At 40.2% G+C, this 25,537-nt stretch overlaps 1 pseudogene across 1 annotated transcript in view; it reads right to left on the reverse strand.

The window, feature by feature from the left end:
- Positions 1 to 25,537, reverse strand: part of LOC111164529 (transmembrane 9 superfamily member 2-like) — a 99,239-nt pseudogene that overhangs the window by 73,281 nt on the left and 421 nt on the right. The window contains exons 2-6 of the transcript XR_016391270.1: positions 20,400 to 20,467; positions 18,952 to 19,053; positions 15,784 to 15,859; positions 11,505 to 11,573; positions 11,172 to 11,301 (exon numbers count right to left, since the gene is read on the reverse strand). The product of XR_016391270.1 is annotated as a transmembrane 9 superfamily member 2-like (transcript). The remainder of the gene's footprint in view (positions 1 to 11,171; positions 11,302 to 11,504; positions 11,574 to 15,783; positions 15,860 to 18,951; positions 19,054 to 20,399; positions 20,468 to 25,537) is intronic.

Below are 25,537 nucleotides of genomic sequence, written 5' to 3' on the forward strand. Positions count from 1 at the left end.
TAATTCATAAAATTGTTGAGGATTAAGTGAGAAATTATACAGAAAGACCTAGCACAGCACCTGGCACAGAGTAAGGAAGTCATTAAATGTTAGTTTCCTTCCTACTAGATATTAAAATTATGCTTTAAAACTTTAACTAGATTTCCAATTCCAATCTTATTTGGGCCAAATCTCCTGCTAAAAACTACAAATGATAAATATAACAAATATCTCCTTAAAAGAAACATGAGCATGGAATGTACAACACCAATAGTTAACCCTAATGTAAAGTATGGACTTTGGATGATTATGATGTGAGGGACCAATGTAGGTTCATCAGTTTTAACAAATGTCCAATTTTGGTGGAGGATGCTGAGAATGGGGGAGACTATGCATGGGTGGGGCAGGGGGTAGATGGGAAATCTCTGTACCTTCCTCTCAATTTTGCTGTGAACCTAAACCTGTTCTAAAAAGGTAAAGTCTTTAAAATTTAAAAAAGAAAAAAAGCAACATGAGGTGACAAGAAAGTAAGGAACTACCATGCCAAATTCTAAGGGAAAGTAGGAAGCCAGAGAGGTCAGCTGGGTAAGGGAGCACTGATGCTACTATTGCCCTGAGGTCACCTGCTGAGCTGGGCAAACTTGAACTTGGGTTTGGGTAGCTTCATGGGATGAGGAGGCGGGAACTCAGGGAAGGCCCTCCCAGGTGAAAAGGCTAATATGAGACCCTCTGCACATTAAGCTGAGACCACCCACCCCCTCCAAAAGTAACATCCTCAGGGTAAAGGTGAGCCAGAAGTGAACCTGCTCCTATAGTCCCAATGGACTATTGGGAAGAAGGCCTTGAAGCTAAACAGAACAAGGCAGAGGTGGGGGGAGAGAAATAAAACTGTCCTTAAAAAGTTGTGGCCACAGACCAGCCCTGATATAGGTTTGCAGGCTGGATTCACATCATCATGGTGGCCCCAGAAAGTTCAAGTTATGAATTTGCTTTAAGGTGGTCCCAGACTGGTATTTCCCAAAGACTCCTTGTGGAAGTAAAGGAAAATCCTCTCTGGAGGAAAGTACTTCGACCCTAGGACTCAAAGAAACTCCACAAACAATCTTCGAGAACAATAAATATGTAGTCCAAAAAATGGAGCATACAAGGAAAAAAGGAATTATGAGCAAGAATCAGCAGAAACCAACTTGTAAAGAGTTCAGTTCCAGAAATGATCACAAGCAGATTTAAAATTAACCAAATTTAATATATTTTAAAGACATCAAATACAAGTGTGAAAGCATGTGCATGAAACAGAAAAGTACAAAATAATGACCTAGCAGATCTGAAGAACAAAACTTGTAGAAATAAGAAGATGATTACTGAAATTCTCTTCTCTTAAGAAAAGGAACAAGTGAAAAGAGAATTTATAGACTAGAAGATAGACCAGAAGAACATAGCACAGGAAAAAAGTGGAAAATACAGAAGGGAAGTTAACAGACATGGAGGAGGGGCTTTCCTGGTGGCACAGTGGTTAGGAATCTGCCTGCCAATGCAGGGGACATGGGTTCGAGCCTCGGTCCAGGAAGACCCCACATGTCACGTAGCAACTAAGCCCGTGTGCCACAATTACTGAGGCTGCACTCTAGAGCCCACAAGCCACAACTACTGAAGCCTGCGGGCCTAGAGCCTGTGCTCCGCAACAAGAGAAGCCACTGCAGTGAGAAGCCCACACACTGCAAGGAAGAGCAGCCCCCTCTCAATGCAACTAGAGAAAGCCCACGCACAGCAACGAAGACCCAACACAGCCAAAAATAATAAATAAAATAAATTTATTTTTAAAAAAAGCAAAAGAGAGACATGGAGGAGAAAATAACATTTAACATAGCTTTAATTGGAGTCTGAAAAGGAAAGAAAATATCTCACCATGGCTGAGAATTACGGAACTGATAAAAGGCACCAATCCAGGAAACTTAAGGAATTACAAACAGGATTAAAAACAAAGCAAAACAGGGACTTCCCTGGTGGCGCAGTGGTTAAGAATCCACCTGCCAATGCAGGGGACGCGGGTTTGAGCCCTGGTCCAGGAAGATCCCACATGCCACAGAGCAACTAAACCCGTGTGCCACAACTACTGAGACTGCGCTCTAGAGCCCACAAGCCACAACTACTGAGCCCATGTGCCACAACTACTGAAGCCCATGCACCTAGAGTCCGTGCTCCACAACAAGAGAAGCCACTACAATGAGAAGCCCGCACACCGCAACGAAGAGTAGCCCCCGCTCACCACAACTAGAGAAAAGCCCGCACGCAGCAATGAAGACCCAATGCAGCCAAAAATTAATTAAATAATTATTTTTTTTTAAAAAAAAGCAAAACAAAAATCCATGACCAGACACAGAATCATGAAACTGCATAACACCCCCTAAAGAAAGAAGTGACTGGGAGTTCCCTGGTGGCCTACTGGTTAGGATTCTGGGCTTTCACTGCCTCGGCCAGAGTTCAACCCCTGGTCGGGGAACTGAGATCCCACAAGCTGTGTGGCACAGCCAAAAAAAAAACCAAAAAACTGTGACTAATAAGTAGGTATAAATGAAAGGGCTATAACAGAAATACAAACCTTAAATATTAGAAGAATTACAACAATAAAAATGTAGACCACATAAAGACTTTTCAAATAAATATTATATTTCATGGAATCTAAAATGCCATCACTTATAAAACATCGTTACAGACTTCCCTGGTGGCACAGTGGTTAGGAATCTGCCTGCCAGTGCAGGGGACACGGGTTCCAGCCCTGGTCCGGGAAAATCCCACATGCCACTGAGCAACTAAGCCCATGTGCCACAACTACTGAGCCTGCGCTCTAGAGCCCGCGAGCCACAGCTACTGAGCCCACATGACACAACTACCGAAGCCCGCACGCCTAGAGCCCGTGCTCCGCAACAAGAGAAGCCACCGCAATGAGAAGCCCATGCACTGCAACGAAGAGTAGCCCCCGCTCACCACAACTAGAGAAAGCCTGCACACAGCAAGGAAGACCCAATGTAGCCAAAAATAAATTAATTAAGTAAATAATTTTTAAAAATTTTTTTTAAAAATCATTATTTTATGTACTGCTACAAAGAAACACTGTCAATTAACCTTTAACATGCCATCAACTGGAAGACACATCTTGATTTCATAAATGTTAAAATATGGGGAAACATGAGTCTTAGAATCAATAAAATGTGAAATATCAAAATAGTAAAGAAAATGTAATAAAACAGAACTGAAAGCAAATGTCATATCAATACATGTAAATGGGCTTAACTCACCTATTAAGAGGAAAAGATTTTTCAGAAGATATCACAAAGCAAAACTCAACATGTTGTATAAAAGAGACACATCTAAAAGAGTCTGAAAAGTTAAAAATGAAAGGATAGGCAAAGTTACACGAAGCAAACGTATGCAAAAAGAAAGCAAGAGAGCTGGGCTTCCTCCTCCAGACATGATTGAATAACACGAGACTAGATTTACTCTTTCACCTTAAACAACTTTTTCAAATGGGTAAAATATACGAAACAACAGTTTTCAGACCTTGGACAACAAAGAACATTAAAAGAGTGATCACCCAGAGAAGGGGAAGCCTCACGCTTCCTTCCCAGAGAGGATTTCCAGGTTGTGGTGCAGGGAAAGGGTACTCAAGCAGAGCCCTGCAATCTCTCCCAGTTGAGAAGACAAAGTTCAAAGTCCAGAGAGGCCAAGGGGGCTAGATTTTGTGGGGCAGATTACCAGAGAGAGGAGAGCCGCACAGAGATTTCTGGAGATAGGCAAGGGGTCTCTTTCATCAGAGTATTGTAGTACAGGCATGTAAGGCGTGCCAGTTATTGATTTATTGCCTCTCATCCCCAAATTCATGCTCTTTGACCTCTGTGAAAATTATCTGGGCCCTTTCAATATTTTAAATAGTTCTCCTTCGCAACCTGACACTGAATGAAGCTTTATCAGTAGAGGGCGCTGGATAGACACTGCAAGAGAAAAGGGTTTTGTTTCCTGGTTGATGAATGCTCACTCTGCAGCTCCTGTTTCTTCAGCCTCAGCAACCTCTAAGGAATTAATGGATCCACTTATCATAGTAAAAGAGAGAAACAAAAGACATCAGGTGGAGGGGGGTGAATAGGCAGAGTACAGAAGATTTTTAGGGCAGTGAAACTACTCTGTATGATATTATAACAATGAATACATGTCATTATACATTTGTCCAAACCCATAAAACGTACAATACCAAGAGTGAACTCTAATGTAAACTATGGACTTTGGGTGATAATGGTGTATCAATGAATATTCATCAATTGTAACAAATGTGCCACATTCTGGTGATATCACGTGCCTCCTGATGAAAGAACACATCACTACTTTATCTTGCCAAAGAGATCAAACCTGAATCTAATCAAGCCGCTGGATCCATCTACCAATTTGAAGGAATCAGGGACAGAGGAAAATGCACCATTGTTTGGATGAATAATAAAGGAATGGACAAATGGATAGAAAGGTGACAAATCAAACACAGAAAATGCTAATTATAGAATCTAGGTGCTGGGTTTATAAGTGTCCACTATATAATTCATTCAACTGTTTGTGCATTTGAAAATGCTCACAAAAAACACTGAAAAAAGATACATAAAATGATCAAGTCTAAACTATAGCATCTAGGAATGTAGACTTCGGTGACAAAACCATAAAAGAAACTCAAGGAAGTGATTAGGGTAAAACTTAGGATAGTGGTTATTTTAGGGGAAGGAAGAGTGTTGTAACTGGGTAGGGACACATGGATACCTTCTGGGGTGGCTGGCCAAATTCTATTTCTTTTTTTTTTTTTTGGCGGTACGTGGGCCTCTCACTCTTGTGACCTCTCCCTTTGCAGAGCACAGGCTCCGGACGCGCAGGCTCAGCGGCCATGGCTCACGGGCCCAGCCGCTCCGCGGCATGTGGGATCTCCCCGGACTGGGGCACGAACCCGTGTCCCCTGCATCGGCAGGTGGACTCTCAACCACTGCGCCACCAGGGAAGCCCCAAATTCTATTTCTTGATCTGGCTGGGGTTTACAAAGGTGTTCCCCTTATAACAATTCATTACACTTTATATTTGTTCTGTATGGTTTTCTGTATCTGTATTTTACAACGAAAAGGTTTTTTTTAAAGTCCATATCCTTTGACCCAGCAATTACATTTATATGAATTTATCCTAAGGTCATAATTAGAAAAGAGTACACAGAGGTTTGCACAATAATAACTATCATTTACTGAGTGCCTACTATGTGTCAGACACTGCTCCAAGAACTTTACAAGTCTTATCCTATTTATCCTCACAACAATCCTATGTGATATATACTATCCTTATTCCCATTTTACAGGTGAGACTCAGAGAGGTAAAAGAATGTTCACTGCAGCATCATTAATAACAAAAATTGAAAACAGCTAATCATGATGGAATGGATAAAAGATTACAATCCATCCATACAATGGAATAGTATGAAACTATTAAAAAGTATAATCATTTTCTTGTTCTTGTATTGCCTCTCTCTGTATATATGTGTGTGTATATATACATAATATACAAAATGAACATGGAAAGAAGTCCATTATAAACTTCTAAGTAAAGACAAAGAAGCAGATTACAAAAACATATATATTACAATCTCACTTAGATTAAGAAATTACATATACATAAAAAGAATCTATTAAAATTGAGGAGGATTATATGAAGACTGCACTTCATACTCTTTATACCTCTGTGTTGTATGAGGGTTTTACAAACATGCATTACTTTTTTCCCCCCTTTTTTTGGCCACAATGCACGGCATGCAGGGATCCTAGTTCCCCAGCCAGGGATGGAACCTGGGCCCCCTGCAGTGGAAGCTCAGAGCCCCAACCAGTGGACCACCAGGGAAGTCCCCAAACAGGTATTACTTTTGTAATCATCGTGGTGGTGTTCGTACAATGCTAGTGTACTTAATGAATTTAAAACTTTTTATTGATAAGACAACCATATTTGCCACTTTGATTCTAAATACCTAATTCAGCAGTTCTCAAACTTTTTTAGTCTCAGGACTCCTACTCTTAAAAATTATGAAAAACCCTAAAGAGTTTTTGTTTATGAGGGTTATATCTACCCATAGTGATCAAATTAGAACTTAAAATGCAAAAATTTTAAAACACAAGTGTACAGAAGCACACATTCCATTAGCCTTTAGAGTGATGACATCATCACACTTCACATAGCTTCTGGAAAATTCCACTGTACACTCATGAACGAGAGTAAAGAAGGCAAAAAACATCTTAATATTATTATGGAAATAGTTTTCACCTGGCAGACTCCCTGAAAAGTTCTCAGAGAGTCCCAGACCTCACTTTGAGAATAGCTGATATAATTAGTCCTGCAAAAAAGATGAATCACACTATAACACTATAAACAACTTTTCTGAAACTTCCCTACAGCTTTAAGTTTGCAATGGAAGGAAGTCTGCCTGTAAAGGGGGGAAGGAGAAGGACATCAACATCTATCCAAAATAAATATCCTTAGGGACTTCCCTGGCAGTCCAGTGGTTAGGACCCCATGCTTCCACCGCAGTGGGCACGGGTTCAATCCCTGGTTGGGGAACTGACATCCCACATGCGGTGCAGTGTGGCCAAAAAAAAAAAATCCTTAAAATAAAAATGAATGAGAAAATTCTCAAGAAAGCGTTCCTCTATATATAAAAGGGATGACAAAAGACAACTGCTGGTTTCACTTAACCTTGGTAATCTTAGGGTGGCAACCCACAAATGTTGATGAAAGTTACTGCTACTCTGGCCAACTGGGGCTCTTTCATCCTATTGGTCCATTTATTCTCCCCAGACCTTCAAAGATGTGGTCTTTAAATGGTTCCAAAGAACAACTCCACGGAATTCCTTGGCAGTCCAGTGGTTAGAACTCTGTTCTTTCACTGCCGAGGGCCCGGGTTCAATCCCTGGTCAGGGAACTAAGATCCCGCAAGCAGGGAAGTGCAGCCAAAAAAAAAAAAAATTTCCATATAGACTTCCATATAGAGTATCAAACACAGACTATATTAATGCAAATTTCTCCTACTCATTAACTCCTGTCTTCTGCCACTTTTCCCTTACTTTAAAAGAATTATCAATTAAGCAGTTGTTTGCTGCTTTTCCTCCCACATTCCCTATGTGAATGTTTCCCATTGTGAGAAATACATATCACTGGGGATATAAGAGATAATTTTAGGTAGTAGGTGAAATAATCTGTACTCTACTTTTTAATCTAGTTACTTGAAAATAGATGAATAAAATATATAAGTAGTACACTAAGCCTGTAATTTCTGTAATTTCCTGCTAAATAAATTTAAGTTAAATTATGAGTAAATAGGGAGTTCCCTGGTGGCCTAGTGGTTACGATTCTGGGCTTTCCCTGCCAGGGCCCAGTTTCAATCTCTGGTCAGGGAACTGAGATCCCACAAGCCATGCGGCGCAGCCAAAAAAAAAATGGCGGATAAATAATAAAACAGGTGCCTCAGATGTGGCAAAAATCAACAAGGTGGTGCATGAATGACTGAAATTCAAGAAGCACTGCCCTTTTCTCTGGAAAGAAACAATTAAGGGCACCACCAATTAGACACCAAAACAGAAACCTGGCAGGCATACTCTGCTCCTCTCTCTCCCTTCCCCTTCATCCCCACTGCTGATCCACATCGAGTCTCCCCCTTCATCCCCATTGCTGAACCACGTCAAGTCTCCACATGTAACACAGATTATAAGCAATGCTTTCCTGGTTGAGCCCTTCCATGCCGATTCAGCCTCCATGGCAGCCCCAAGACACTTCTATTACCCTAGGGCCCAGTAGAAAACAGTTTGAAAACCACAAGACAGATTTCAAAAACAGTGTGATTGGGACTTCCAAGATAAAAAGATCTGAGTTACCATTGCAACAAAAAGAATAAAATACCTAGGAACAAACCTACCTAAGGAGACAAAAGACCTGTATGCAGAAAACTATGAGATACTAATGAAAGGAATCAAAGACAACACAAACAGATGGGGAGATATACCTTTCCTGGATTGGAAGAATCAATATTGTGAAAATGACTCTATTACCCAAAGCAATCTACAGATTCAATGCAATCCCTATCAAACTACCAATGGCAGTTTTCAGAGAATTAGAACAAAAACTATAAGATACTAATGAAAGAAATCAAACAGAACACAAACAGATGGGGAGATATACCATTCTTGGATTGGAAGAATCAATATTGTGAAAATGACTCTATTACCCAAAGCAATCTACAGATTCAATGCAATCCCTATCAAACTACCAATGGCAATTTTCACAGAATTAGAACAAAAAATTTTATAATTTGTATGGAAACACAAAAGACCCCAAACAGCCAAAGTAATCTTGAGAAAGAAAAATGGAGCTGGAGGAATCAGGCTCCCGGACTTCAGACTATACTACAAAGCTACAGTAATCAAGACAGTATGGTACTGGTGCAAAAACAGAAATATAGATCAATGGAACAGGATAGAAAGCCCAGAGATAAACCCACACACCTATGGTCACCTAATCTATGACAAAGAAGGCAAGAATATACAATGGAGAAAAGACAGTCTCTTCAATAAGTAGCACTGGGAAAACTGGACAGCTACATGTAAACGAATAACATTAGAACACTCCCTAACACCATACACGAAAACAAACTCAAAATGGATTAAAGGCCTAAATGTAGGGACTCCCCTGGTGGTCCAGTGGTAAAGAATCTGCCTCACAATGCAGGGGACATGGGTTTGATCCCTGGTCGGGGAACTAAGATCCCACATGCCGCAGGGAAACTAAGCCCTCGGGCCACAACTACTGAGCTCATGCACCTCAACTAGAGAGCCCGCGTGCCACAAACTACAGATCCCATGTGCCCTGGAGCCCGTGCACCACAGCTAAAGAAGAGAAAACCCACACGCCACAACTAGAGAGAAGCCTGCACACCACAATGAAAGATCCCACATGCCCACAATGAAGATCCCGCATGCCACAACTAACACACGGCACAGCCAAAAAATAAAATTAATTAATTAATTAAATGTTTTTTTAAAAAAAAAGACCTAAATGTAAGACCGGACACTATAAAACTCTTAGAGGAAAACATAGGAAGAACACTCTGACATAAATCAAAGCAAGATCCTTTTTGACCCACCTCCTAGAGAAATGGAAATAAAAACAAAAATAAACAAATGGGACCTAATTAAACTTAAAAGCATTTGCATAGCAAAGGAAACCATAAACAACACGAAAAGACAACCCTCAGAATGGGAGAAAATATTTGCAAATGAAGCAACTGACAAAGGATTAATCTCCAAAATATATAAACAGCTCATGCAGCTCAATATCAAAAAAACAAACAACTCAATCCACAAATGGGCAGAAGACCTAAATAGACATTTCTCCAAAGACATACAGATGGCCAAGATGCACAGTAAAAGATGCTCAACATCACTAATTATCAGAGAGATGCAAATCAAAACTACAATGAGGTATCACCTCACACTGGTGAGAATGGCCACCATCAAAAAAATCTACAAACAATAAATGCTGGAGAGGGTGTGGAGAAAAGGGAACCCTCTTGCACAGTTGGTAGGAATGTAAATTGATACAGCCACTATACTATGGAAAACTGTATAGAGGTTCCTTAAAGAACTAAAAATAGAACTACCATATGACCCAGCAATCCCACTACTGGGTGTACTCAAAAAGACACATGCACCCCAATGTTCACTGCAGCACTATTTACAATAGACAGGACATGGAAGCAACCTAAATGTCCACTGACAGATGAATGGATAAAGAAAATGTGGTACATATATACAATGGAATATTACTCAGCCATAAAAAAGAAATGAAATTGAGTTATTTCTAGCAAGGTGGATGGACCTAGAGAGTGTCATACAGAGTGAAGTAAGTCAGAAAGAGAAAAACAAATATCGTATATTAACGCATATATGTGGAATCGAGAAAAATGGTACAGATGAACCTATCTGTAAAGCAGAAATAAAGACACAGACATAGAGAACAAACAAACGTATGGATACCAAGGGGGAAAGGGGGCAGTGGAATGAATTGGGAGACGGGGATTGACATATATACACTATTGATACTGTGTATAAAATAGATATCTAATGAGAACCTACTGTATAGCATAAGGAACTCTACTCAGTGCTCTGTGGTAACCTAAATGGGAAGGAAATCCAAAAAAAGGGATACATGTATACATATAGCTGATTCACTTCGCTGTACAGCAGAAACTAACACAACATTGTAAAGTAACTATACCCCAATAAAAATAAATAAATAAAATTAAGAAGATCTGAGTTGGAGTCCTATGTCTGCCACTTACTAGCGGTATGACCCTAGTCATGTCCCTTACCGTCTCTGAGATTGAATTTCATCATCTGTAAAACAGCAGTAGTAGATTCTAGCAACAGGGCTATTCTAAGGGTTAAATTAGTCACTGTATATAGAGTGATATAACATTGCTCCTGGCTCATAACAGGCATTCAATGCTATTTTCCTTACCATTGCATACAGGACCTCCTGCCATGATCTGGCTTCTGCCTACCCGCCCCCCGCTTTTTTTCTGGCCCTGCGGCTCAACATGCAGGATCGTAGTTCCCCAACCAGGAATTGAACCTGGGCCCCCTGCAGTGGAACCATGGAGTACTAATCACTGGAACGCCAGGGAATTCCCCCACCCCCCTTCTGCGCTTCATCTCTACCTGCACCCCCAAACCACAAATCTTACGTCACAAACACACTCGACTATTCACAGTCCCCCAATCACAGTATGCTGTTTCAGACTTCCAAGCTTTGGACCACACTGATTTCCCTACTAGAAACGCTCACCCACCCATTCATCTGCCAAATACTTTTTCATTCCCTCCATTATATCCTCACTGCCCCTTAGTCTCCTAGCACATAACATTTTATCACAGCGATTTGCTTACAAGTCTATCTCCCTACATAGGACTGTGAACTTCTAGAGGGCAGGGACCACTTGTCTTTGTATCCCCAACACCTAGCCCAAAACCAAGAAGATGGTAGGTGTCCCATTCATGTTTGTTAAGTGACTATAATAGAAAGCAAATTGTAAATGAAGCAACATTCTTATATTTCTATAGTAAGTTCTCAATACTTACATGGATAATGCAAGCATCTTTCAATATGCCACGTTGGGTAATAAAACATCCTATTGGAAATCCTGGTGTGCAGTACTTTTTTCCATCTTCCATATCATGACACCATATCACTGGCATATTATCAATAATCCTAAATATAAATATTTTTTAAGGAAAAGATTTAAAAAGCATTTCAAATCAAGCAATACTAACATCATCTTACACACATTTAAGTTCAGATTTTTAATCAAACTCAAGTCACAAAAAATAGTATACAATTTCAGTAGATATTAAATAGTTACTAAAACTACTTCTGAAAGGAAGTGAAAAATTAAGTCATGTGATTTCAGATGCCAAACACAACAGTGATGTTGATAATTCAGTTATATTCCTCTCTTCAAGAAATCCAGTTTTTGGGCTTCCCTGGCGGTGCAGTGGTTAACAACCTACCTGCCAATGCAGGGGACACAGGTTCAAGCCCTGGTCCGGGAAGATCCCACATGCTGCGGAGCAACGAAGCCCTTGAGCCACACCTACTAAGCCTGCGCTCTATAGCCCTCGAGCCACAACTACTGAAGCCTGCATGCCTAGAGGCTATGCTCCACAACAAGAGAAGCCACAGCAATGAAAAGCCTGCACACTGCAAGGAACAGTAGCCCCTCGCCGCAACTAGAGAAAGCCCACGCACAGCAACAAAGACCCAACGCAGTCAAAAATAAATAAATAAATTTATTTTAAAAAAAAGAAATCCACCTTTTTCTTTTGTTTTTTTTTTTAAACACGTTTATTGGAGTATAATTGCTTTACAATGGTGAGTTAGTTTCTGCTTTATAACAAAGTGAATCAGCTATACATATACATATATCCCCATATCTCTCCCCTCTTGCGTCTCCCTCCCTCCCACCCTCCCTATCCCACCCCTCTTTGTGGTCACTAAGCACCGGCCTTATCTCCCTGTGCTATGCGGCTGCTTCCCACTAGCTATCGGTTATACATTTGGTAGGGTATATATGTCCATGCCTCTCTCTCGCTTTGTCACAGCTTACCCTTCCCCCTCCCCATGACCTCAAGTCCATTCTCTAGTAGGTCTGCATCTTTATTCCCGTCCTGCCACTAGGTTCCTCATGATCATTTTTTTTTTAGATTCCATATATACGTGTTAGCATACGGTATTTGTGTTTCTCTTTCTAACTTACTTCACTCTGTATGACAGACTCTAGGTCCACCCACCTCACTATAAATGACTCAGTTTCATTTCTTTTTATGGCTGAGTAATATTCCATTATATATATGGGCCACATCTTCTTTATCCATTCATCTGCCAATGGACACTTAGGCTGCTTCCATGTCCTGGCTATTGTAAATAGAGCTGCAATGAACATTGTGGTCCATGACTCTTTTCTTTTTTTTTTTTTTGTGGTACGCGGGCCTCTCACTGTTGTGGCCTCTCCCGTTGCAAGGCACAGGCTCTGGACACACAGGTTCAGCGGCCATGGCTCACGGGCCCAGCCACTCCACGGCATGTGGGATCTTCCCGGGGCACAAACCCACGTCCCCTGCATCAGCAGGCGGACTCTCAACCACTGCACCACCAGGGAAGCCCCATGACTCTTTTTGAATTATGGTTTTCTCAGGGTATATGTGCAGGAGTGAGACTGCTGGGTCGTATGGTAGTTCTATTTTTAGTTTTTTAAGGAACCTCCATACTGTTCTCCATAGTGGCTGTATCAATTTACATTCCCACCAACAGTGCAAGAGGGTTCCCTTTTCTCCACACCCTCTCCAGCGTTTATTGTTTATAGATTTTTTGATGATGGACATTCTGACTGGTGTGAGGTGATACCTCATTGTACTTTTGATTTGCATTTCTCTAATGATTAGTGATGTTGAGCATTCTTTCATGTATTTGTTGGCTATCTGTATATCTTCTTTGGAGAAATGTCTATTTAGGTCTTCTGCCCATTTTTGGATTGGGTTGTTTGGTTTTTTGATATTGAGCTGCATGAGCTGCTTGTAAATTTTGGAGATTAATCCTTTGTCAGTTGCTTCATTTGCAAATATTTTCTCCCATTTCAAGAGTTGTGTTTTCATCTTCTTTATGGTTTCCTTTGCTGTGCAAAAGCTTTTAAGTGTCATTAGGTCTCATTTGTTTATTTTTGCTTTTATTTCCGTTTCTCTAAGAAGTGGGTAAAAAAGGATATTGCTGTGATTTATGTCATAGAGTGTTCTGCCTATGTTTTCCTCTAAGAGTTTGATAGTGTCTGGCCTTACATTTAGGTCTTTAATCCATTTGGAGTTTATTTTTGTGCATGGTGTTAGGGAGTGTTCTAATTTCATTCTTTTACATGTAGCTGTCCAATTTTCCCAGCACCACTTATTGAAGAGGCTGTCTTTTCTCCATTGTACATTCTTGCCTCCTTTATCAAAGATAAGGTGACCATATGTGCATGTGTTTATCTCTGGGCTTTCTATCCTGTTCCATTTATCTATATTTCTGGTCCTGTGCCAGTACCATACTGTCTTGATTACTGTAGCTTTGTAGTATAGTCTGAAGCCAGGGAGCCTGAATCCTCCAGCTCTGTTTTTCTTTCTCAAGATTGCTTTGGCTATTCAGGGTCTTTTGTGTTTCCATACAAATTGTGCAATTTTTTGTTCTAGTTCTGTGAAAAATGCCAGTGGTAGTTTGATAAGGATTTTATTGAATCTATAGACTGCTTTGGGTAATAGAGTCATTTTCACAATGTTGATTCTTCCAATCCAAGAACGGTATATCTCTCCATCTATATGTATCATCTGTGTCTGTGTGTCAGGCATTTGCTTTTCGATGATTAAAGCAAATCATCTTCCCAGCTCCACTCAAAAACCAGCTACAGTGCTGGACACCCTATGCCAAACAACTAGCAAGACAGGAACACAACCCCACCCATTAGCAGAGAGGCTGCCTAAAATCATAATTAGGTCACAGACACCCCAAAACAAACCAGCGGATGCGGTCCTGCCCATCAGAAAGACAATATCCAGCCTCATCCTCCAGAACACAGGCACCAGTCCCCTCCACCAGGAAGCCTACACAACCCACCTAACCAACCTTAGCCACTGGGGGCAGACAGCCAAAACAACAGGAACTATGAATCTGCAGCCTGCGAAAAGGAGACCCCAATCACAGTAAGTTAAGAAAAATGAGAAGACAGAGGAACACACAGCAGATGAACAAGTAAGGTAAAAACCCACGAGACCAAACAAATGAAGAGGAAATAGGCAGACGACCTGAAAAAGAATTCAGAGTAATGATAGTAAAGATGATCCAAAATCTTGGAAATAGAATGGAGAAAATGCAGGAAACTTTTAACAAGGACCTAGAAGAACTAAAGAGCAAACAAACAATGATGAACAACACAATAAATGAAATTAAAAATTCTCTAGAAGGAATCAATAGCAGAATAACTGAGGCAGAAGAACGGATAAGTGACCTGGAAGATAAAATAGTGGAAATAACTACTGCAGAGCAGAATAAAGAAAAAAGAATGAAAAAAATTGAGGACAGTCTCAGAGACCTCTGGGACAACATTAAATGCACCAACATTTGAATTATAGGGGTCCCAGACAAAGAAGAGATAAAGAAAGGGACTGAGAAAATATTTGAAGAGATTATAGTTGAAAACTTCCCTAATATGGGAAAGGAAATAGTTAATCAAGTCCAGGAAGCACAGAGAGTCCCATACAGGATAAATCCAAGGAGAAACATGCCAAGACACATATTAATCAAACTGTCAAAAATTAAATACAAAGAAAAAATATTAAAAGCAGCAAGGGAAAAACAACAAATAATATACGAGGGAATCCCCATAAGGTTAACAGCTGATATTTCAGCAGAAACCCTGTAAGCCAGAAGGGAGTGGCAGGACATACTGAAAGTGATGAAAGGGAAGAACCTACAACCAAGATTACTCTACCTAGCAAAGATCTCATTCAGATTCAACGGAGAAATTAAAACCTTTATAGACAAGCAAAAGCTAAGAGAATTCAGCACCACCAAACCAGGTTTACAACAAATGCTAAAGGAACTTCTCTAGGCAGGAAACACAAGAGAAGGAAAAGACTTACAATAACAAACCCAAAACAATTAAGAAGATGGTAATAGGAACATACACATCGATAATTACCTTAAATGTAAATGGATTAAATGCTCCAACCAAAAGACATAGATTGGCTGAATGGATACAAAAACAAGACCTGTATATATGCTGTCTACAAGAGACCTACTTCAGACCTAGGAACACATACAGACTGAAAGTGAGGGGATGGAAAAAGTCATTCCATGCAAATGGAAATCAAAAGAAAGCTGGAGTAGCGATTCTCATATCAGACAAAATAGACTTTAGGGCTTCCCTGGTGGCACAGTTGTTGAGAGTCCGCCTGCCGATGCAGGGGACACGGGTTCGTGCCCCGGTCCAGGAAGATCCCACATGCCGCGGAGTGGCTAGGCCCATGAGCCGTGGCCACTGAGCCTGCGCGTCCGGAGCCTGTGCTCCACAACGGGAGAGGCCACGACAGTGAGAGGCCCACGTACCGCAGAAAAAAAGAAAAAAAAAAGACTTTAAAATAAAGACTATTACAAGAGACAAAGATGGACAGCTTTTTCTTTTGATTTTCATTTGCTGTATCATAAGATTTTACACAAACTTTTACACGTTTCTGTCTTGTTAAAACTATTAAGAAAGAAAATTAAAAATATTAAGAGATTTGACTAAATTGTATAAATCAACTGTCACAAAACAAGCACTTTATCTTACAAATAAAACTTTTCTTCAGAGACTTCAGTATGCCATCATTCTCAGCACTATCTCCTCTACATTTCAGTTCATACCTAAAATGATTACAGTAGACACACACACACACACACACACACACACACACACATACACACACACACTGCTTTCACCACTAAACAGAAGAATTTGCCTTCTTCAGTATTATAAATGGTGGGGTATAAAATCCATTGTAGCAGGAATTCCCTGGCAGTCCAGTGGTTAGTACTTCATGCTTCCACTGCAGGGGATGCAGGTTCCATCCCTGGTTGGGGAACTAAGATCCCGCAAGCCTCACAGTGCAGCCAATAAATAAATAAATAAAATCCACTGTAGCTTTCTAAAAACTACCCTGATCTACAACCCTTCACTTAAAACTGATAATAAAATTGGTTATAGTGCTGGTTACACAACTCCATGAGTATACTAAAAAGCATTGAATTGGACACTTATGAGTTGGTGAATTATTTGGTATGTGAATGATCTCTCAATAAAGCTGTTACCAAAAAAAGTGATAATAAAATATTTGATACTTTTAATATGAAACCTCTTGTTTACAAAGTCTAGCTACAGGAGATTATCAAGATGAAGTGCCAATGTGGTTCATCAGAAAACAATAAGAATAAACAATGAAAATTTAACACTTCATATCCTGAAATCATACAAATATTAAACCTAAAATTCCTTATTGGCAACTGAACTAAACTGTCATGTTTCTTCCGTCCAAAGGATAGCATTACTTGAAAAGGCGCACTTTTCTCTTAGGATAATGGTACTCCACAGGGGAATTGTGTGCAACTTTAATCATCGAAAAGCGAATGCCTGACACACAGACCAATGGAACACATCAATAGAGAACCCAGAAATAGACCTACACAACTAGGCCCAAGTGATTTTTTCACAAAGATGTAAAAGCAAGTAAGTGGAGTAAGAACTGAAATTGCTGAAAAGGTCTTTCCAGCAAATGGTACTGAAGCAATTGCACATCTACAGGCAAAAAAAAAGAGAATTTCAACCCAGACCTCACACCTTAATACAAAAAATAACTCAAAATAGATCAGACTTAAATAAAGTCAAATTATAAAACTTTTAGAAGAAAGTCTTCAGGACCTAAGGCTATGCAAAGTCTTCTTAGACTTGACACCAGAAGCATGATGCATAAAAGGAAAACTTGATTACTGGACCACATAAAATTTAAAACATTTGCTTTGTGAAAGACCCTATAAAGAAGACGAAAACACAAGTCACAGACTGGGAGAAACTATTTGCAAACTACTGTTGCAATAAAGGAATCATAACTATTGATAGAATATACAAAGAATTTTGAAAACTAAATAGAAAAAGAACAGAAAATGGGCAGCATGAGGGAGCCTTGTGCTGATGGAACTATGCTGTGTATTGACTGTGCTGGTGTGTACACAAATCTGCATCTCACACACACATACACACACACACACACACACACACACAAGAGTGCATGTAAAACTAGTGAAATCTGAAAAAGGTCTGTGCATCATCCAACGTCAATTCCCTGGTTTTGCTATTGTACTATAGTCATGCAAGATGTTACCATTGGGCAAACCTGGGTAAAGGGTACACAAGACCTACCTGTTCATTTTTTTGTATCTTCCTGTGAATCTGTAATTATTTCAAAATAAAAAGTTGTAAAACAAGCTAACGTCTGATGGTTTCACATATATTAAAATTGATCAAATTATACACTTTCAATACGTGTAGTTTATTGTACTTCAGTTATACTTCAATGAAGTTGAGAAAAAAGAAGAAAAAAGTTAGTGCCTTCATAACCATGACTGCTCTTGAAAACATCCTTACTCTATCCCCATATCTATTAAGGTATCAAGGGCAATATCAATAGACACTGAGAGTCCAATTACATCTACTTATATCACCCTACCCAAAATATGCAAGAAGAAAAAATTAAACTTTTTTTATGAAGCAAAAATAAAACTTGAAAGGTAAAACCTTTGTGTGGAACCACCAACTACTGCAAATAGCTTAAAGAGCATATAGTGTCATCCCTCAGTATCAGTGGAGGATTGGTTCTAGAACTCCCAAGGATATCAAAATCCACAGATACCAAAATCCACCATTGCTCAAGTCCCTCATATAAAATGGTGGAGTATATTATGCATATAACCTACACACATCCTCCCCTATACAGTTGACCCTTGAACAATGCAGAGGTTAGGGGGCCAACCCTCCCTGATGTTGAAAATCTACCTGTAACTTATAGTTGGCCCTCTACATAGATGGTTCCTCTGAATCAGGTTCCACATGCAGGGATTCAGCCAACCACAGATCATATATTGAAAAAAATCGGGGTATAAGTAGACCCACACAGTTCAAACCTGTGTTGTTCAAGGGTCAGCTGTACTTCATACCATCTCTACATTACTTATAATACTTAATACACAATGTAAATGCTATGTAAATTCTAGTTTTGCTTTTGGGAACTTTCTGGAATTTATTTCCCCAAATATTTTCGATTCCAGGTTGGTTGAATCTTCAGATGCGGAACCCTTGGATTTGGAGGGCCAACTGTATTAATGTATTCTTCTGGCAACGCCGGATTCTACCTCCTTTCCTCTTTCTTTACCTCCTTTTAAAGCAAAGACTCTGGTGCAATTATGGTTGACCCTTGAACAACACAAGTTTGAACTACCCGGGTTCAGATACATGCAGATTTTTTCAATAAATATACAGTGGGCACTCTGATTCCATGGGTTCCACATCCGCAGATTCAACCAACCGTGGATGGCAAATGTAAAATTTAATACACGATCCGTGGTTGGTTGAATCTGCAGATGTGGAACCTGCCTATGTGGAGGGCTGACTATGGGCTTAAGCATATGTGGATTTTGGTATCTGCAGTGAGTCCTGGAACCAATCCCCCATGGATACCGAGGGATGGCTGTATACGTAGTCAGTTTTGAGAAGATTCATTTTAAAATAAGATTTAAAATAAGATCAACTGAATAACCTCATAAGGAGATGATGTTATTTGTTCTCCAAATAGTACTTGTCCAAGATTTTCAGAAGGGCTTTTCTTTCCGGAGTCTTGACAGAAGTCAAAAAAAAAAAAAGAGGTTCAAGTAAGGTAAAAAAAAAAATCAGCAAAGAAATCAGTCCTTATAATTTATCTAGCCTCTCCACTTTTAATGGTAGATTCTTCTAAAAATATGACCCAGAATCTTTCTATTTATGATTTATAGACCTCATTATATGTTCCTCTTTAAACTGTTTAACCTCTGATAATTATGAATTCATTATTTTAAATGCTCATGGTACTGCTCTTGACTTTCGTAATGCAGGTAATCACAATCAAAAAGAAAACAACACTTTTTAGGATTAAACTTCAAATTACATATAAGCACAAATAAGGAAACAATGGCTTAAAGTCTGTACTGATTCTAACGTGGGACATTTAGAAACTGTAATTATCAATTCTGATCAAAGGGGAATTAAAAAACAAACACCCCCAAACACATTCCCACATACTCACAAATCAAATAGTTACTAGGTGAAAAGAATTACAATTACCTTTAAGTAAATTTGAATGTAAAATGGCTTAGGTCGAAGATAAAATAAATGGTAGGCCTCTGTAATGTTTTAAATTCTCATACTAACACCCTACATTTACACCTGGTATTTTAATAAAAATCAGACCTGATTTTATTTCTGCTTAATTAGTAGAAATAAAGTAATACCAAAGGGAACTACAATCATTTTTTCTAAGAAGTACATCATTTGTTGTTATTCTCAAATGAATGATCATACTGAATCTTATAATAACTACTCACTACTAAACTAAGCACCTTCATCCATTAAAAACCTTAGTAGAAACCTACCTTAGTATTTGATATTTTAGAAATAAGATACAACTCTGCAAAGATATTTTTTCAAGTTCAAAGTGTAGTAAATTTATAATTTTCCTTTCTTAGAAAGAAAAATCGAGTATGGCAACTTCCTAGTTTTTTAAGCACTTGTCTCACCTTGAAAGCTCTCTATTCTAATCATTTTTTCTGTTAAGTTTATTATAAAATTACCACTACATTTCTTAATATATTCAGGGCTTTCGTTCACTAACTTTCAAAACTTAAGGCGGGCTTCCCTGGTGGCGCAGTGGTTGAGAGTCTGCCTGCCGATGCAGGGGACACGGGTTCGTGCCCCGGTCCGGGAAGATCCCACATGCCACGGAGCGGCTGGGCCAGTGAGCCATGGCCACTGAGCCTGCGCGTCCAGAACCTGTGCTCCGCAGCGGGAGAGGCCACAGCAGTGAGAGGCCCGCGTACCACAGAAAAAACAAAAAAAAACAAAAAAACTTAAGGCACATTTTAACACAATTATATCATAATTATGATATAAATTAATCACAATTATATCAATTATATTGGATATAATTATAATACTTACAACTTACGTATTATACTCATAAGGTAGCACAGATTCCACTGAGTCCAATCTATTTACAAATAGTGCTACTGATGACTACAAGAAGGGAAAAAAAAATCATTACTAATACAAAGTAATATAAGGTAGCACTTGCAAAATACATAATGAAGTAAGTGAAAGGTAATTGGGTCTATTGCTCCCATCAATTTATAACTGTATAGTTATAAATTTATAACTTAGCACAGTGTTATAAATTTATAACACAGTACAGTTATAAATTTTTAAAACAGTATAGCTATAAATTCATAACATTTCATTTATCTGGCATCATCGGGGTCTTTGAATACGTAAATTTTTCAGATACCTCAGCCATTCTTAACCTTTTTTAATTATAGAACCCTTTGAGAACAGGATGAAAGCTATGGCTCCTCACCCCAGAAAAGCACACATATTCACCAAATTCCCTGTTCAGCTTTAAGAGGCTTCATAGGGCCCCTAGAGTCCATGCAACTCAAGTTAAGAACTGGAAATAATTAAAGCTACCTGCATAAGTGCTTTTTTTGCACTTTTGTAACCACTTTTATAAGAATTATTCTAAAATACACTTCACTCTTTCCTATCTTAAACAAAACATTACGATCACAATTTAACCTTCCTTGATGATTCAGGGTCATTTTGAGCATCAATCATTGCACCTGCTTTGACTCTGTGACATCTCCAGTATCAAATGAGATGAGAACAGCTATTTGTCCCAAAACTGAATGGCAAGAGATAACTATTTACACCCCTGCTACCCACACTCCTCCACCCCTACCAAAGAACATAAACTTGTTTGTAAAGAGTTTCCTTTCTTTTTGTAAAGAGTTTCTCTTTCATTTTGGCTGTCAGCTGTCATTATGCCTTTTCTCCCTTCTTTTTTCCCCCTAATCTGCTATAAGGTAAGCCCTCAATGTGTGTAATAAATGATAAGATTTGTTAAAACTATGTGAAAAAGGACATAAAAAAGAATGAAATTTTGCCATTTGCAACACCATGGATGGACCTGAAGGGTATTACGCTTCGTAAAATAAGTTAGACAGAAAAAGACAAATACTGTATGATATCACTTATATGTAGAATCTAAAAAATAAGATGGGGCTTCCCTGGTGGCGCAGTGGTTGAGAGTCTGCCTGCCGATACAGGAGACACGGGTTCGTGCCCCGGGCCAGGAAGATCCCACATGCCGCGGAGCGGCTGCACCCGTGAGCCATGGCCGCTGAGCCTGCGCGTCCGGAGCCTGTGCTCCGCAACGGGAGAGGCCACAACAGTGAGAGGCCCGCGTACCGCTAAGAAAAAAAATTAATAAATTAAAAAATAAAAAATAAGATGAATGAATATAACAAAACAGAAACAGACTCACAGATATAGAGAACAAACTAGTGGTTACCACTGGGGAGAGGAATGTGGGGAAGGGCAGGATAGTGGTAGGGAATTAACAGATACAAACTACTGTGTATAAAAGAAATAAGCTGCAAGGATATATCATACAGCACAGGGAATATAACCAATATTTTATAACTTTAAAAAATTAATTTATTTATTTATGTTTTATTTTTGGCTGTGCTGGGTCTTCGTTGCTGCGCGTGGGCTTTCTCTAGTTGCAGCGAGCGGGGGCTACTCTTTATTGCAGTGTGCAGGCTTCTCATTGCAGTGACTTCTCTTGCTGCAAAGCACGGGCTCTAGGCGTGCGGGCTTCAGTAGTTGTGGCACGTTGGCTCAGAAGTTGTGACTCGTGGGCTCTAGAGCACAGGCTCAGTAGTTGTGGCGCACGGGCTTAGTTGCTCCACGGCCTGTGGGATCTTCCCGGACCAGGGCTCGAACCCATATCCCCTGCATTGGCAGGAGGATTCTTAACCACTGCGACACCAGGGAAGTCCTATAATAACTTTAAATGGAGGGAATTCCCTGGCGGTCCAGTGGTTAGGACTCAGTGCTCTCACTGCTGGAGCCCTCGGTTTCATCCCTGGTCAGAGAACTAAGGTCCCATATGCCGCACAGCAAGGCCAAAAAAAAAAGCCTATGTCAAAAAGACTGTCTGAGAGCATGAAGTTAGTTCATGAACATTATAACATCTCTTCTGGCTCTTCACAGGACGCTTTTGCTTACTTCCCTGGATCTCAGCTGTGCTCTTGATAATTTACCAGACAGGAATTTTTAAATCACTAAAACAGCAGAACTTGGGTAATTCTTTTTCAAAATTTCATATGCTGCTTTTTAAAAGATTGAACATCTGCTATCATCTATACCATGTGGTTAGATTTTTCTTTTTTAAAGACAAGGACATGGAAAGTTATCACACTTGAGAACACATGTAAATAACCTTACTATAACTCTGTAAACAAGAGAATTGTATCTACACTTAGTGAAATCTAATCAGAAATTTAGCAATAGCAACATATATGAGTTATAGTTTTATAAAGGTGAATAGGCAAAGGTTTCTAAAGGACAGCAGATAATTAAAGATAATAGTTCTCATCTAGAGTCCCCAAACTGACAAAGTACATAAGATTTCAACTATATTTTAAAATGCAGGACTTCCCTGGTGGCACAGTGGTTAAGAATCTGCCTGCCACTGCAGGAGACATGGGTTCAAGCCCTGGTCCGGGAAGATCCCACGTGCCACGGAGCAACTAAGCCCGTGCGCCACAACTACTGAGCCTGCGCTCTAGAGCCCGCGAGCCACAACTACTGAAGCCCGCGTGCCTAGAGCCCATGCTCTGCAACAAGAGAAGCCACTGCAATGAGAAGTCCGTGCACCACAACGAAGAGTAGCCCCTGCTCGCCACAACTAGAGAAAGCCCACGCACAGCAACAAAGACCCAATGCAGCCAAAAATAAATATAAATAAATAAATAAAATTTTAAAAATAAATAAAATACATACTTGGAGCTTACTATATTTATAAGAACCTTCATAGTTTCTCAAATCAAGTGGAAAAAAGATAGATTAATCAATAAATGGTGTTAAGACAACTGGTCAACAATCTGAAAAAAAAATTAAGAGGGCTCCTCTCATATATTACAGCAGAAAATGTTAATCTTATTTAAATGTTAAAATTAAAACCATAGAAGTAATATAAGAAACCATAGGAGGGCTTCCCTGGTGGTGCAGTGGTTGAGAGTCCGCCTGCCGATGCAGGGGACATGGGTTCGTTCCCCGGTCTGGGAAGATCCCACATGCCGCGGAGCGGCTGCACCCGTGAGCCATGGCCGCTGAGCCTGCGCATCCGGAGCCTGTGCTCCGCAACGGGAGAGGCCACAACAGTGAGAGGCCCACGTACCGCAAAAAAAAAAAAAAACCATAGGAGAATTATTTTATAACCTTGTCTGGTATGGTAAAGATCTCTCAAATAGGGCACAAAACTCAGAAGTCATAAAAAGTTTGACAAATAGAATAAAAGCCAATTTTTCTAAACGACAAAAGAAAAAAAAAACAATAAGCAAAACCAAAGACAACTGACAAACTTGGAAAAAGGATGCCACAAACAAGGAACTAGTTTCCTTATTTAAGAGTTTCCACAAGTCAGTTTTTTAAATGTTCAACTTGGGACTTCCCTGGTGGCACAGTGGTTAAGAATCCGCCTGCCAATGCAGGGGACACAGGTTCGAGCCCTGGCCGGGGAAGATCCCACATGCTGTGGAGGAACTAAGCCCGTGTGCCACAACTACTGAGCCTGTGCTCTAGAGCCCACGAGCCACAACTACTGAGCCCATGTGCCACAACTACTGAGCCCACGCACCTAGAGCCCATGCTCCGCAACAAAGAGAAGCCACCACAATGAGAAGCCCGCACACTGCAAGGAAGAGTAGACCCCACTCACTGCAACTAGAGAAAGTTAGCGTGCAGCAACAAAGACCCAACGAAGGAAGGAAGAAAGAAAGAAAAGAAAGAAATTCGTTAAAGATTATATTTCTTTGCTAGGAAGCCTGCTGAAATAAAGAGCCAGCACTAGGTATTACCAGTCAGAGAAAAGGCAGGTGTAAAGTAATTTTTAAATGCTATTTCTTAGTTACACGTGTTTCACAAGATCATGGCTCAAAACACCACCATCAATACTTCTCACAGGAAAAGGCAAGCTCCAGGATTAAGAGCAAGTTTGCTGCACCTAGAACTGGCCTCTAAAAACCCCAGCTTTCAACTTGGCTAAGTCTATAGTCAAACCACACCTTGCACTGTTCTCAACTCTGTAATGCCTGTGTGGTTCCTTCTAAGAGAACATTACCGCACACACTCGACTGGGCAAACTGAGGTCAGAAAATAAGTCTTACTATTCATTAATACTTTTTGAATTGATTACTTGCCAAAAAAAATTTTTAGAGTGAGTTTACAGTTACAAAAAGAAGACTGCCAAGGAAGGGAGTCAAAAAATTATTGGGGTTTGGTGGACATGCGGAAGAGGAATTGTGCCAGAAATCTCTGGCTAGAGAAAACTCATAATGATAATGGTTACCATTTATTTAAGGCTTACCAGGTGCCAGGCGTTTTTGTCAGTGCTTTTCATACGTTGTCTCATTTTATTCTCACAAGTCTGAGAGATAAACAATATTATCTTGCTGTTTGCGGCGAGGGCCCAGGAGAAACCAACGTGAATTAACAAGAAGGAGGTAAAAGTGTGTGACCACAGGAGTGAGGGGTGACAGAAACATGGTAGGACTATATCTAAGGAAGACCTAGTGAGTGTGTGAATCTTGAAAGGCAGATTATATTCAGTATAAGGGGGACAGTAGGGAGGGGAAGTGGGAGAGAGGGAGAAGACACAGAGTAGGAGAGGAAAGAACCTTCGAGCGGGAGGGGGAGGGGAGGAGTTATGATGGAGGAGGAGTTGAGAGGTGGAGGAGCAGCCAATTGGAAGGGGGAGAGGTAGGAACCAAGGGGAGGGGGAGTGGCTGAGAGGGAGTAAGCGGGACAGAGCCGGAGCAGGAACTAACTAGAGGGACCAAGATAAGGGAAGAGGCAGGGGCCGAGAGGGAGGGCGGAGCCTAGAGGGAAGAGGGGAAGCGAGGGGGTGGAGGCGAGAGGGAGTGGAAAGGAAGAAGCCCGAGACCGCGGACAAGGAGCGGAGAGAACAGCGCAAAAGGAGGAGCTGTGAGGTGGGCGGAAGAGAAGCTGAGAGGGAGTTAGAGGAAA

The sequence above is a fragment of the Delphinapterus leucas genome, chromosome X (genome assembly GCF_059928025.1).
Source record: "Delphinapterus leucas isolate spDelLeu-1000000601 "Yukka" chromosome X, BTC_Dleu_Yukka2, whole genome shotgun sequence".
Lineage (NCBI taxonomy): Eukaryota > Metazoa > Chordata > Mammalia > Artiodactyla > Monodontidae > Delphinapterus > Delphinapterus leucas.